The 14239-nt window shown below is 37.8% G+C and overlaps 1 long non-coding RNA gene across 13 annotated transcripts in view; it reads right to left on the bottom strand.

The window, feature by feature from the left end:
- The window catches only part of LOC103678386, a 99547-nt gene that overhangs the window by 72680 nt on the left and 12628 nt on the right, over nt 1-14239 (bottom strand). For 11 of the 13 annotated variants that reach the window (XR_005838828.1, XR_005838829.1, XR_005838822.1 and 8 more), the window contains one exon: nt 3805-4212. This is a non-coding gene — a long non-coding RNA (uncharacterized LOC103678386). The remainder of the gene's footprint in view (nt 1-3804; nt 4213-14239) is intronic. The other 2 variants (XR_005838826.1, XR_005838825.1) reach the window with 2 other exon arrangements.

Genomic DNA, 14239 nt, shown 5'->3' with positions numbered 1-14239 from the left:
AATGCTCCAACATCATCTCCAAAAACACTGTTTTTAGTTTGTTTTAAGCTGTCATGATCTGAATAGTGAGGGGTGGCGGGGCCTAAATGCTGCACAGGTTAGTAAAACAAAGTTATTTATTTAAAAACGAGTGATCAATTTTCACTGTGTCCTACTGATTCAGGAGCAAAGTGAAGAATTTTTCCCTTTGGACTTGTCTCCTTTTATTTATTCCCTACTATAAGGAGATTTTTTTCCCCCAAACAATCAAACATGTCTCTCTCTTCTCTAGAGATTCAAACTGGAACATTTTTTTCTCCCAAAAGCAGTGAAGCTGTATCTCTCCAAATACTTACCAGGTTTTTATGGTTCTGGTATCAATTAGCTGGAAGTGCTCACATCACTTTTGACAATAAATGCCAGCAGGAAGGTAGCTCTATTTTAATTATTTAGGATAGCAGCTCTTGACCCTCGAAGCATGTTAGAATCACCTGGAGCACTTCGACAAAATGGATGTCTGGGCCTTATTCCAGACCAGCTAAATCATCATCTCTAGACCCGGAGCCCATCCTGGTATTTTGTTTTTAAACTCGCAGCTGAATCTAATGGGAACCTGGACTAAGAACTCCTTCTGCCACTTCTTTGTGGCTGAGGATCAAATTTTGTACAAAAGGATTTCTATCAGGACACAAAGAAAGAATTAAAGCTGAGGTACTCCTGCCTCTCTCCCACAGAGGGACAGATGAGCCCGTGAGCCCAGATGTAATATAACAACAACAACAGAAGTCCCCTTACCAATCCCCACAGCTCTCGCTCTCTTTCTCCCTAATTAGTCTTTTTGATCCACAAATGGAGCCTGGAACTTTGTAGCTTCAGTATCTGATTCTCAGAGATCCTGGCTCACATGACATTGTTTGCTAGAAATGGTATTGTCCATCAGAGAATACAGGAATCCCAATGCGTATGCCCTTGCCGATTTCTGGAAACATTTTTAAAATACTTTTGAGATTCTAAGGATGAGTTCCCCACTGGTATTCATTTGATGGGCAGAGGAAATTCAGTTAACAGGAGTGTAGGGCAGGTTAGCACTGAGCCCAGCTGGGGCCCAACTCCCACAGCACAGAGCGATGGCTCTCCGATCTGACATTGTGACTCGGTACATCTGAGGAGAAACCCTAAGATGGGCATTTTTTTAATAGGAACCTCAGAAGATTCTGCAACAGATGGTGTGCAGACCACCCAGGGAAACGTGGCCATAGACTATTATATGAAAAGCTTTCAAAGAAACCAGGACTATTTAGGTGGGGAAAGCTAAGCTGTCTTCAAATATTTAAAAGGTCTTCCTGTTTGGGAAAAAAAAAAAAGTTAAATAGATTTTTTTTTTAAGCCCTCTTCTTTAAGACCTCAAGAGACAGAAAAATGAAATATGGGTGAAAATGTAGAAAAACTGATTTGGCTTCAATTTAGAGAAGAATTTCATAGCAATCGAATTGGACTGCCTTAGAAAGCAGTATTTCTAGATTTATCCTAGAATGACTGCCACTTAGAAAAGATATGATCAAGGGGATTCAAGTTTGTGGTAGGTTCATGTCCCTTAAAATATGAATTCATTTAGAATAATAAAGCTCATCACCATTCTAAATGCTTATCTCTACAGCAGGATAAGGAAATACAGCTGGACATTTGTGTACCGTATTAACTCAATTTCCTAAACACATCATCACATCTTGAATATTTTATGCAAAGGAATCTTGAAACTAGCTTTTGAGTTAAGAAATTCTAACCTAAACAATTAATAGGGCTGCCAAAATAAAATGTTGATCAACCATTTATAGCTTTATAGTCTAGCATCTAAACTAACCTAATCTAAGGATGGATACATAGAGGGATAGATAGGAAGACAGAGATAGAGTTAGGGAGGAGCAGAGACAGAGATTCATTCACTTCTGGCTAAGACAGACTAAGCACTCCCCACTCCATCTCTCTTTGAATGCAACTTTAAAACCTGGAAAGAAGGTGCGTGGAGTGGTTAGTTGAAGATTCTGAAGAGAATATAGCAGCAAGTGGATTGGATAAGACCAGAATTCAAAGTACCATCAAACAGACAGTTCACCAGTCTTATTCCCCTCTGGAATTTCATGGCCTGAATTCAAGACAGCTCAAGAATTAGAAGGGGTCCTTGGCACAGACAGAAATCCAGGACAAGCATTCTAGTTCTGACTCAAGTGGGGCCAAGAGGGTCTCCTAATGCTCACGAAGAGTGGAAGTCCCATTTAATGTCTTCTTTTTATTTTCTTCTTTTTCTTTTTCCTTTGCTCCTTTCTCTACTGCCTCAGTCAAGTGATCCTAGAGCAGTGGTGGCAATGGAAACAAGTAGATCCAGCAGGAGCCAATGACTTTGAGGAAAGAAAACCTTCCCTTCCAAATAAAGGCATTCTGGTTTCAAAATAAGGGGAGAAGGCCCAGTTACTTCCTCTTCTCCCCATTTCTCGCTCCGCCCTCCCTTGACCCCAATGTGGGTGCAGCCAAGGAAAGTGTGCAGCACACCAGGATATATTAGAGCCCCAGCTTTATAGCCAGAGGACTGAAAAAGGGGAGTTAAAGGAAAGTATTGGGGGAGAGAGCAGAGAGGGAAGAGCTTGGGAAAGTAACTTCCTACGGTTGTATGTGAACTCTTGTGCTTACCTGAGCAACATGTGCAGGGATCTGCATACGAACAGCACACACCAATGTGAGAACTAAATGACAGGACAGGCCACTCTCCCCCACCCCCCAAGTCCCAGACTGGCTGCATGTGGGACATGCAGGACAGAGATTTGAATGGCACTGCAGAGGGATGTGAAAACCAAAGAAGCACAACCCAACGAAGTCTGGTCAAAACCTGTGATTTGAACCCTAGCAAGTTGATTGTTTCCAGAGCAAAAAATACCGACATCTCTGTAGGCTTTCAACCGGAGACAGAGATGCAAGGTAGTATTCAAAATGTCCGCAATATAACTCGAAATTTCTCAGCAGACAGAGAACCTGGAAAATCCCAACTTGCATAGGAAAAGACAGTCTGAGATGATAGAGGTTTTTGGAATTATCTGACAGAAACTTTAAAGCAGTTGTATAAAATTCTCCAACAAGAAACAGCAACAGAAACACCCTTGACACAAATGGAAAGAAAGAAAATCTCAGCAAAGAAATAGAAGACATAAAGGAGAACTTAAATGAAAATTTTAGAACTGAAAAATATAAGAACTGAAATAAAAATCTTGTAGTTTGGTCTCAATGACAGAATGGAAGTGGCACAAAGAGTCAGTAAACTTGAAGACTGAAGAACAGATACTCATTTTGGAAGGAAGGAAGGAAGGAAGGAAGGAAGGAAGGAAGGAAGGAAGGAAGGAAGTTGGGAGGGAGAGAGAAAGAGAAAGAAAGGAAAGAAGAGGGGGAAGGCGAGGCAAGGGGAGGCAGAAAGGAAAAGAAAGAGAAAAAGAAAGAGAGAAAGAAAGAAAGAAAGAAAGAAAGAAAGAAAGAAAGAAAAAGAAAAAGAAAGCAAGCCCGCAGAGCATCAGGGAACTGTGGGCTAATACCAAATGGTCAAACACTTGTATCTTCATAGTGCCAGGAGAAAGACAAAAGGTGCATGGCTGGAAAACAATTTTGAAGGAATAATGGCTGAAAACTTTCCAAATTTGATGGAAGACTACCTACAAAAGATCCTGCCTGCAACCTTGAGTGGAGCAACCAGAGCACAAAGGGACAAAAAGAAATGGCGACTAGCCCAGGTCTCTTGGAACCACAGCGGCTGGAGGCCGACAGAGAAAGATACCCCGCCCTCACCTCGTTTACAGTTAGTCTCCTCTGCATTTCCGTAGCTGCAACTCCATTGCTGCCCCCGGATTGGCTGGAGCTGGCGCAGGTGGGGGGTTGGGCTGCTCACTATTTCTCAGGGTTTTAAGTTCCAGTTTCAGCTCTGCAAGCCATACTTTTTCTGGCGCTTTTTCTGATCAGGCTGTGCTACTCACTTCCAGGGTTCTGGCTGTGTTAGGCCCAGGCCATAGGATGCTACAGGGAAAAAAAGGAAAACTCACTCAGTATGAGAAGTCTGCTCTTCTCCAGCCCTCTTGGTACTGGGTTTACCTGGGCCCACAAGTAACTGCCCCTGGGTGCTCTCCACCTCTCATCGTGGCTGTCCATCACAGAGATAAGAACTGCTTGCTCTAGTCCTGGGACCTCATCCTTCCAGAACTGCAACAAAGGATACCAAAAAAAAAAAAAAAAAAAAAAAAAAAAAAAAAAAAAAAAAAAAAAAAAAAAAAAGAAAGAAAAAAGAAAAAAGAGGAAGTGTTTGGGGAAAATTATGAAATATTACGAAATGTTACTTTTTGAATTTTTGGATAACATTTTCATGGATGAATGCAAAATAAGTCACTTTAGGTTTTCTGTTTATAGATTATTCAAAAGATTCTAATTCCTTTAATTACATTCCTAGTCACTTCCCCATCACCCTGCCAGTGCGTATTGAAGAACTAGAAGGATATTTTAAATGTGTCCAAGAAAATCATCTTTGAGAAAGTTACAGCGTTTGTCTCTAAATATATAGACTTTACGGATTGAAATAATCATGATTTTGAACTATTCTGCCACTGATTGCTATCATTAGTACAAATAGTGGGAAGGTGGCTATGTATTGAAACCTACAGTCTTCCATGTTAATCATACATTCTTTATTATTTATTCAGCAGATAACTTATTGAGAGCTCATCTCGTTCTGGCTTTGACAGTGGGGCAATGAACAAATTGGGTAAGGTCCTGCCTTCATCCTATCAGTGTGGATATTTGAATAAAATCCCATAGGTGAGCTGACAAGCCCAACTGTTCAGTAGTGTTGTTTTGAATACGTAGATATTTTTTCTTTATTATTCTGCAAGTAGAGTTTGCCTGTGGTGATCTTTACAGCAGGATGGAGACTGGACCAATCAGGTTTCTTTTCAAATATACTTCACATGGAAAAGTTTGGGGTCATTATACACTTCATGTTCAACTAAGTAATATTAAACATAACAACGTGGTTTAGGTATGAATAACCCTGCTCACTGTGAAATTCTTACCTTGAAATATTTTGCAAATTTTTAAAATTTGGGCAAATATGTCAGCTTTACAAAAGAAAAAAAAAGCCACACCTTGAGTCCAGTCTTTTTACTGATTCGTGCTTTCGCAGCTGAAGTTAATCACTATACCTTTTATTTTCTTAAGTGACTTTTTAACTTTAAGAGATTACATGACTTGATTTAGCAGTTTTATCTTTTCCCAGGTGGTTTATTAAATGTCACAGTTAACCTCAGGCCTGAAAAATAAAGCTAAATTCTTAAAGAAAATGTATTTTTGTTTCTTCATTTTATATCATTTTGGGTTAATTGAAACAAAAGGGCACTTGCTACAAATTCATTAGCTCATGAACTTGGGGGATTTTGTTCACTTAGTATTTTGTACTTTGGCTCTGTGTTAGAAGTCAGTATATTTACAGGTTGGACACTAGTCTTCAATTATCTCCTCTTCTTCTCTTTTTGCCTTCTTCTTTCATGTTTTCCTCCATCATACCCATTCTGACCCACCTTTGGTCAATTATCATCTTCCAGAATGTTTTCACCTGGTACTAAGCGTCTGAGCATGCCATCACTTCTCAAATATATCCAGGTGTGGTTTGCAGCCAAGTTTGACAGAGACTAAGGCAATTCTATCATCACTATCACATGCGGTGTGCGTCTGTTTCTGTGAGTCCAAGAATGCAAATAACCTTCACTTGGCAGAAACACATTCAACTCATTATAGCTGGTGGAAACTACAAAAATTTCACTGAGTTCCAAAAATCATATAACCTCTCAGTTTGTTTTGAGGCATTTTTCCCTAACATTGGTTAAATAGCTATCATTTTTAACATTTGCATTCCTCCCACCCCCCAAGGGAGGATAGTACTATTGTAATTATACTACATTCTTCTGAGGTTCCATAACGAGCTATTATTTTGCTAATGGAATATTCAAGTAGTCTGTAGTAATTTATCAAATAGTCTTAAATCCCATTTTCTCAGTGTGAATCTTTTTGTTCACAGGTAAATTGATGTGTGGGGGGTTATCAAGGCTTTTTTGTAATTCAAATTATTCATTTCACCTCCCTTCATAAAAAAAATACATTCAATCTTAGAAGAGTTTTTAGAAATATTTAGAATTAAAACTGTATGGAATTCATGTAAGTGGGGTTTTTTTGCATTTTAATTTGTTTTATTTTTTTTTTTTTGCATTTTGATAGCTATTTTTGAAAATGCATCCAAATTGAGGGGGGCAGGCAAAAATATAATTCAGCTTCTTTCACACTACAGTCTGTTCTTTGTCTGTTTAACTGCTAGCAGGAGAGCACTATTTTAAATGAGATCCAGTGACAGGAAACCATCTCAGCTCAAGCTCTCCCACTTCCCTTCACTCTGAAAGACAAGAATTGAAACTGGTGCAGTTCTCATGGGTATGGACCCCACTCTTCAGCACAGAACTCTTAAACGTATAATGAATCGTGCACATATTGATGAATATATAAGAGCCCTTTAGCAAGAAAACTATGCCAACAGACCCAAGTTGGAAAAAGGGTTCTAAACTATTTAAACAACAGTGACAACAAAAGCAAACAAATGCAAATTACTTGTAAAATTAACGAAGCAACTGCCTTGAAGGGTGCCAGTTCTTGTCAAGATGGTAAACTGGCTTGTCCTGCTGGCTCGGGTTCCTCAAATCAACCTTAAGGTTTATTTTGTCATATTGTCACTACAGGAAAATGTCTCTGAGGAGCTAACCAAAATAACTAACAGAAGGCCCTGAGAAGGCTGAGGGCTGTCTGAAATTGCTGCATGTGGAAAGGGTCAGGGCTTGCATCCTCCCGCAAGATTTGTATCCTATGGATGTGCTCTAAACATGACCTTGGGAAGACGACGTGGAGACAAGCCTTTCAAATTTGATATTTGCCTTTCCCCTCTGTGGTCTGTGGACAACCTCACCTGCCCATTCACCAGAAGTCTGCTACCGCAGCTCAGATCACTAACGCAGCGTCTCTGAGATAATATTGAGGCAGCACAGAGGCCCTGCCCGAGTGATGAATTGTCAAAAATAGGTGAAGATTGACCAGCTGCCCTTGAACATTCACTGTCCCCCGTCCTCTGCCTTGATATTCATTTGCTGATGAATATCAGCCTAGACAGACAGCCTCCTCCCATTACTGTGTTACCATTAAAAATGAGCCATGAATCACTGACAGCATGAAACTCCAGTGAGTGACAGTTTAGTCTGGACTCCACGGGGTTCTGTGATTCCTGGACATTCTGCCCAAGGGCTCACCCCTCCTCTATTTTTAAATTCCCCACAATTCATGTAGACTGGAGCCTGACCTTTGGCCCTTGCCCCAAACACATTTCCAGAGATTCAGGATCATCTTTTCTTTTCAGGGGTCCTGCTGAAACAGAGTATCTGGTGTACCAGGAAAACAGGAAGTCACCAAAATAACTAGATGTCAAAACCTACAATTACCTAAAAGAGAAAGTACAGACCGGGCAACATATGCCATCTTGAGCAAAAATATTGGAACTGACACATTAAGAATTTAAAACAGCATGATCAATATAGAGATATTAGACAATATTAGCCATATAAAACAAGAAAAATGAACCACAACCAAGTTCCAAGTGTAAATACGATGTATAAAAATGTGGGCATTTTTCTCAGAATTAAAGAAACATGAAAGATTTTGCATTTAGAAATACAACTGAGTACCAAATAGGATTAATGAAAAACCTACACCTAGACAGAGTATAATTGAAGAATACAAAAGAGAAAATCTGAACACTACTAAATAGAAAGCAAAGGAAGGAACTAACACCCCAACTGAAAACAGCTTTAGAGGAGATATTCAAATTAGAAAAGAACACATCCAGAATATGATGGAAGAAATAGGGTGAGTAGAATGATCAAATATTGTGGTTAACAGTTATTGTTGGCAAAACCTGAGAGAGAATCTAGAGCAAACGAAGAAGTATATATACAATAACCCAGAACTGAAAGTTGACATGATTCAATTTGATGCGGTAGCAAACCTGAGTAGTGAGACTGAATTAAGATATTTGTCTTGCGAAGGAAAATGTCCCTTCAGAAAATTACATTCATCACTTGTTTTGTTAGAAGAGAAATACATAAAATTCTTTTTTTTAATTTTTTTTATTACATTATGTTAGTACCATACAGTACATCCCTGGTTTCTGATGCAAGGTTTGATGATTCATTAGTTGCATATAACACCCACTGCACCATGCAATATGTGCCCTCCCTACTACCCATCACCAGTCTATCCCATTCCCCCACCCCCTCCCCTCTGAAGCCCTCAGTTTGTTTCTCAGAGTCCATAGTCTCCCATGCTTCACTCCCCCTTCTGATTACCCCCCTTTCTTTATCCCTTTCTTCCCTTACCAATCTTCCTAGTTCTTATGTTCCATAGATGAGAGAAATCATATGATAATTGTCTTTCTCTGCTTGACTTATTTCACTTAGCATTATCTCCTCCAGTGCCATCCATGTTGCGGCAAATGTTGAGAACTCGTTCTTTCTGATAGCTGAGTAATATTCCATTGTATATATGGACCACAGCTTCTTAATCCAGTCATCTGTTGAAGGGCATCTCGGTTCCTTCCACGATTTAGCTATTGTGCACAATGCTGCTATGAACATTGGGATGCATATGGCCCTTCTCTTCACTATGTCTGTATCTTTGGGGTAAATACCCAGTAGTGCAATGGCTGGGTCATAGGGTAGCTCAATTTTTAACTTTTTAAGGGACCTCCACACTGTTTTCCAGAGTGGCTGTACCAACTTGCATTCCCACCAACAATGTAGGAGGGATCCCCTTTCTCCACATCCTCTCCAACAATTGTTGTTTCTTGCCTTGTCTATTTTTGCCATTCTAACTGGCGTAAGGTGGTATCTCAGTGTGGTTTTGATTTGAATTTCCCTGATGGCTAATGATTTTGAACATTTTTTCATGTGTCTGTTAGCCATTTGTATGTCTTCATTGGAAAAGTGTCTGTTCATATCTTCTGCCCATTTTTTGATTTGTTTATTTGTTTCTCGTGTATTGAGTTTGAGAAGTTCTTTGTAGATCTTGGATACCAGTCTTTTATCTGTAGTGTCATTTGCAAATATATTCTCCCATTCCGTGGGCTGCCTCTTAGTTTTTCTGACTGTTTCCTTGGCTGTGCAGAAGCTTTTAATCTTGATGAAGTCCCATAAGTTCATTTTATCTTTTGTTTCTCTTGCCTTTGGGGATGTGTCATGAAAAAGGTTGCTTTGGCCGATGTCGTAGAGGTTGCTGCCTATGTTCTCCTCTAGAATTTTGATGGATTCCTGTCTCACATCGAGGTCTTTCATCCATTTGGAGTTTATCTTTGTGTATGGTGTGAGAGAGTGGTCAAGTTTCATTCTTTTGCATGTAGCTGTCCAATTTTCCCAGCACCATTTATTGAAGAGACTGTCTTTTTTTCCACTGGATGTTTTTTCCTGCTTTATCAAGATTAGTTGCCCACGGGGCGCCTGGGTGGCACAGCGGTTAAGCGTCTGCCTTCGGCTCAGGGTGTGATCCTGGCGTTCTGGGATCGAGCCCCACATCAGGCTCCTCCGCTATGAGCCTGCTTCTTCCTCTCCCACTCCCCTGCTTGTGTTCCCTCTCTCACTGGCTGTCTCTATCTCTGTCAAATAAATAAATAAAATCTTAAAAAAAAAAAAAAAAGATTAGTTGCCCAAAGAGCCAAGGGTCCATTTCTGGGTTCTCTATTCTGTTCCATTGGTCTATGTGTCTGTTTTTGTGCCAGTACCATGCTGTCTTTGTGATCACAGCTTTGTAGTACAGCTTGAAATCTGGCATTATGATGCCCCCAGCTTTGTTTTTCCTTTTCAACAGTTCCTTGGCGATTTGGGGCCTTTTCTGGTTCCATACAAATTTAAGGACTATTTGTTCCAGGTCCTTGAAAAATGTCATTGGTATTTAAAACGTATATACCTAAATGCATATAGATGTGTGTACGTATATATAATACAACTTTAAAAATTTGCTACAAGAATATAATCATGATTACAGGTCTTTGGGGAGGACACTGCCATAATAACAACTACAACAAAATACCATGTATACATTTTAAACAGCAGAACAAATTACAATCTATCAAATAGAAAACATAAGCAAAGAAAAAAGTGTGAAGTTTACATGAAAAATAACTACTAATATAATGGCAATCATATTTATCTAGTAATTATAGTTATCTATAAAAGTGAGCTAAAAAGGAGTTAAAAGGTATAGACTCTAATAATGGATGCAGAAAACAAAGATTCAAAAATACGTTGTATAAAAGAAAAAAAAAAGATATATCAAGCAAATATGAACCAAAAGATAACTGACATAGTGATCTTATTACCTGACAAATATAATTTAATGTCAAGAAGGATGTTATCAACCCAAAAAAGAAACACCAGAACAAGATGATATATTTATCATAAGCCACATCCATCCATTTGCATACTGTCTATGGCTTCTTCCTCACAACAGTGGCACAAATGACTTGCAAACTCTAATGTACTTTCTCTATGGTCTTTCACAGAAAACGTTTATTAACTCTTGATATATATAGCTGAGTACTCCACGGAGAGAAAGAGAGTGGAGCAAAAATAATATTTTAAGAGAACCAGAAATACACAAATGACAGAACTGGTAAAGAACAACATTAAAAAAGCTATTATGTCTGTATTCCATAGGTTCAAGAAGCTAAAGGAAAGACTGCACCTGTAAAATGGAGACACAAGATAGATTTTTTAAAACACTAAATTGAATTTACACTGATAAAGACTATAATATCTGAGATGAAAAAAAATCACTGGATGGGATTCATGGTTGATTAGACATAGCAGAAGAAGAGATTAGTGAAAATGAAGACATATCAGTAAAAAGTACTTATTTTTAAAAAATGTAGAAGATTGAAGGCTAAAGAAATATGGCCACAGAATCAGTGAGCACTAGGGAAAATAAACACATGATTTGAGTTGCTAAGAGACAGAAAACCAGGAGTACAGAGAATATTTGAAGAAATAACAGGCACAGTTTTTCTGAATTTACTGAAAACCATATATCCCAAGATCCCAAAAACTCAATAAGCTTCAAGTGCAAGTGACATGAAAAAGACTTCACCAAGTCACATCAGAATCAAATGCTTAAAATTAGGGATAAAGAAAATCTTAAAAGCAGCCAGAGGTAGATAAAAGTACATTCCATGTAAAAGAACGATGTGTCACAGCAGATTTCTCATTGGATATAATGCAAACCAGAAGTACTAAAAGAAAAACTGTCCACCTACAATGATTTACCCATTGACAATATCTTTCAAAAACAAATACTAAATAAAGACTTTTCAAATATATAAAACCTATGGGCCATAAAAAGCTTTGGGACTAATAACTATGTAGGTACATATAAAGTTTTTGTAAGAAAGTTATTTAAATATCTTTAAAAAAGGGTCTGCTCTTTAAAGCAAAATTAATAACTGTGTAATATGGTTTATAACATATGTCCAAGCAAAATATATAGTTGCGATTGCTCAAAAGCTCAGAGCAGAAAAATGGAAATACTTCATTTTAAGTTTCTTAGAGTGTACATGAATTTGTGTTGTATCACTTAAAGGTGGACTCTGATGGTTAAAGATGTATACTTATAGACCCTAAAGTAAGCACTAAAACATTTATAACTAATGCTCCATTGAACAAAAGAAATAATATGAAATCATAAATAATACCCAATTAAAATGAAGGCAGAAAAGAAAAAAAAAAGGAGCAAAGGAAAAATGGGACAAATAGAAATCAAATGGCAGGATAATAGATTGCCAATAATCATATCAAATATAAATGATCTAAACCACAGTTAAAAGGTAGGGATTGTATGTATAAATTTATATATATATATATAGAGAGAGAGAGAGGACACAAAATACATTTATAGGTTGCCTGAAAGAAATCGTTCTATAAAGAAATGTTAAAAGCAGAAAGATAGGAAAAGTAGTGATATATATGAAATGTCTGAAAATAAATGATCAACATATGAAAATATGTTTTTCTCTTAAACATGAACAAAAACTTGGCTAGAAATGGAACTCTTTCATGTATGTTATAGCTGTGTTCTGTATGAACTGCTGACCTGGAGTTAGTTTAGAGATCATATATTTGCTTGCTGATGTGTTTTTCTTGGCTCGTAGAGTATTAACAGAAAATGTGAATTTGTTAATGACTTTAAAAAAACTGGAGATTTCACATAAAAATTCATAATCCTGGCTTTCCATGAAAGGCTCGAACAGTTGGCAGCCCTGGAGAGCATTCTCACCTAGCAATACAGAACTAGAGTCCAATGGTTACTTTTGCCCGGCACTCTTCAATTCACCATACTTCGTGCAGTACTTTACTCATTTGCATTATCTGTCTGACTTCTGTTAGTAATTAAATAATTGCGATTGTGAGCCCCGACATTGCTTTACAGGTTTCTAGAATTTTGTGTTACTGGAAACACTGCAAAATGATTCTGGCTTTGTTGTTTGGTTTGTTGTGACTTCTTTTTTTAATGCTTTGCCTGGATTAAGGTTTCTTTAAAAGTTGAAACCACAAATATACAAAAAAGAAACTGAATCTATATAAACCTATGTCTAATTGTTTTTCTCCATTTACTTGTCTGGTACATAATTTGTTTTACATATTGAAGTATTTAGCTTACTAAGTTTGGCTTCCAATATAATTTATTACTTTTATTTCTTTATGATGACACCAGTTAGACATATGTTGATGAGGTCTCTATGACTTTAATATCTATCATTTTTTCTATCACTGTTTCTGTTGTAGGATTCGAAGCAATGGCCAAGAAAGAATCTTGAGCATTCTGTTTCAAGGACTTGTCGATTTGCTCTAGGTAGCAAGGAAATTTAATAATTTTTCTTCTGCCTTTGTTTCCCACATCAGTCTCCACTTCCTTGTTTTTTTTTTCCTTCTGGGTTCTAAGACACTTAAGATTTTACTCCTCATTAAAAGCTCAATTTTCCATAATGTTGATACAGTTTATTGTTTCTAATAATTTTAATTCTGTAATTACATTTTAGTTTTTGAGCATATTAATAATTTTTGAGCACTTAACTATATGCCAAACACCATTCAAACATTTTGAATATATTATTTCAATGATTTTTCCCAAAAATCTTATGAAAAACGTACTATTATCATCCCTTCTAAAGGTGAAAATAATGAGGCTTTCAAAGATAAGTAACTTTTTTAAGATAAAAGAGGTAGGAAATAGTGGAACCAGGATGTAAAATTAGGCTTTTTTTTTTTCTTAATCCAAAACCCATGCTCTTATTTAATGAGCCGCATGGCAAGCTTTATCTCTAAATGGTGAAATAAATATTCCAACATCTGGATCTAAAAGGTTATCCACACCCATGTTGGCCTCAGTAGTGTTTCACTCCCTAGGATTATCGGGCAGAGATGCAGTAAAGACTGAAGTAGGGCCAAAGGGGAGAACAGTGTGTTTGGATTCCACGTGGAGAAGCTTTCACAAAACAGAAAGGTGCACCTGTGCCTCCATGAGGTGGTGTAGATGGCAAATCCCTCCCCGTATTAACCCACCTGGCTTTGTCATTGTGCCCCCAGGCTAAAGCTTTCCCTGCTTGACTCTCCAGCTTGTTTGCCTGACACATTTTTGACCAATACTGCTAGTTTCCACTGCTTTTGAAACTGCATCTTTTTCCCTGTTTTCATGAGCATTGTAATGGAAAGACTGCAGAGGGAGAATGGGGAACTGCTGACTGACAGAGTAGCCAGAATGCCCTCTTTTCATATTTAAGGAAGATGAAGCTAGTAATTGTGTTTGCCCTCCTGTGCCTAAAACCCAGTGTGTGCCAACAGTCTTCTCTAAACCCTACACACGGACAAAGTACCTGTTGACTATAACTTCAGCTGGTCTTTGAAGCGCCAATTTCTGTTTACTAATACTATCTTTTCCATTTTCTTATCTCAGAAGTATTGTACGGGAAAAGGCATATATAAGTTTACAAATTACCTACATTATATTGAGATGCTATTTGTATTTTTTCCTTAAAAATATTCACTTTTTTATAAAGATTTTATTTTTATTTGAGAGAGAGAGAGTGTGTGTGAGCCCGAGCAGG

This window comes from Ursus maritimus, unplaced genomic scaffold (genome assembly GCF_017311325.1).
Source record: "Ursus maritimus isolate PB19 unplaced genomic scaffold, ASM1731132v1 scaffold_30, whole genome shotgun sequence".
Taxonomy (NCBI): Eukaryota; Metazoa; Chordata; class Mammalia; order Carnivora; family Ursidae; genus Ursus; species Ursus maritimus.
Note: the sequence above shows the minus strand (reverse complement) of the source record. Positions and strands in the feature narration are given on the sequence as shown.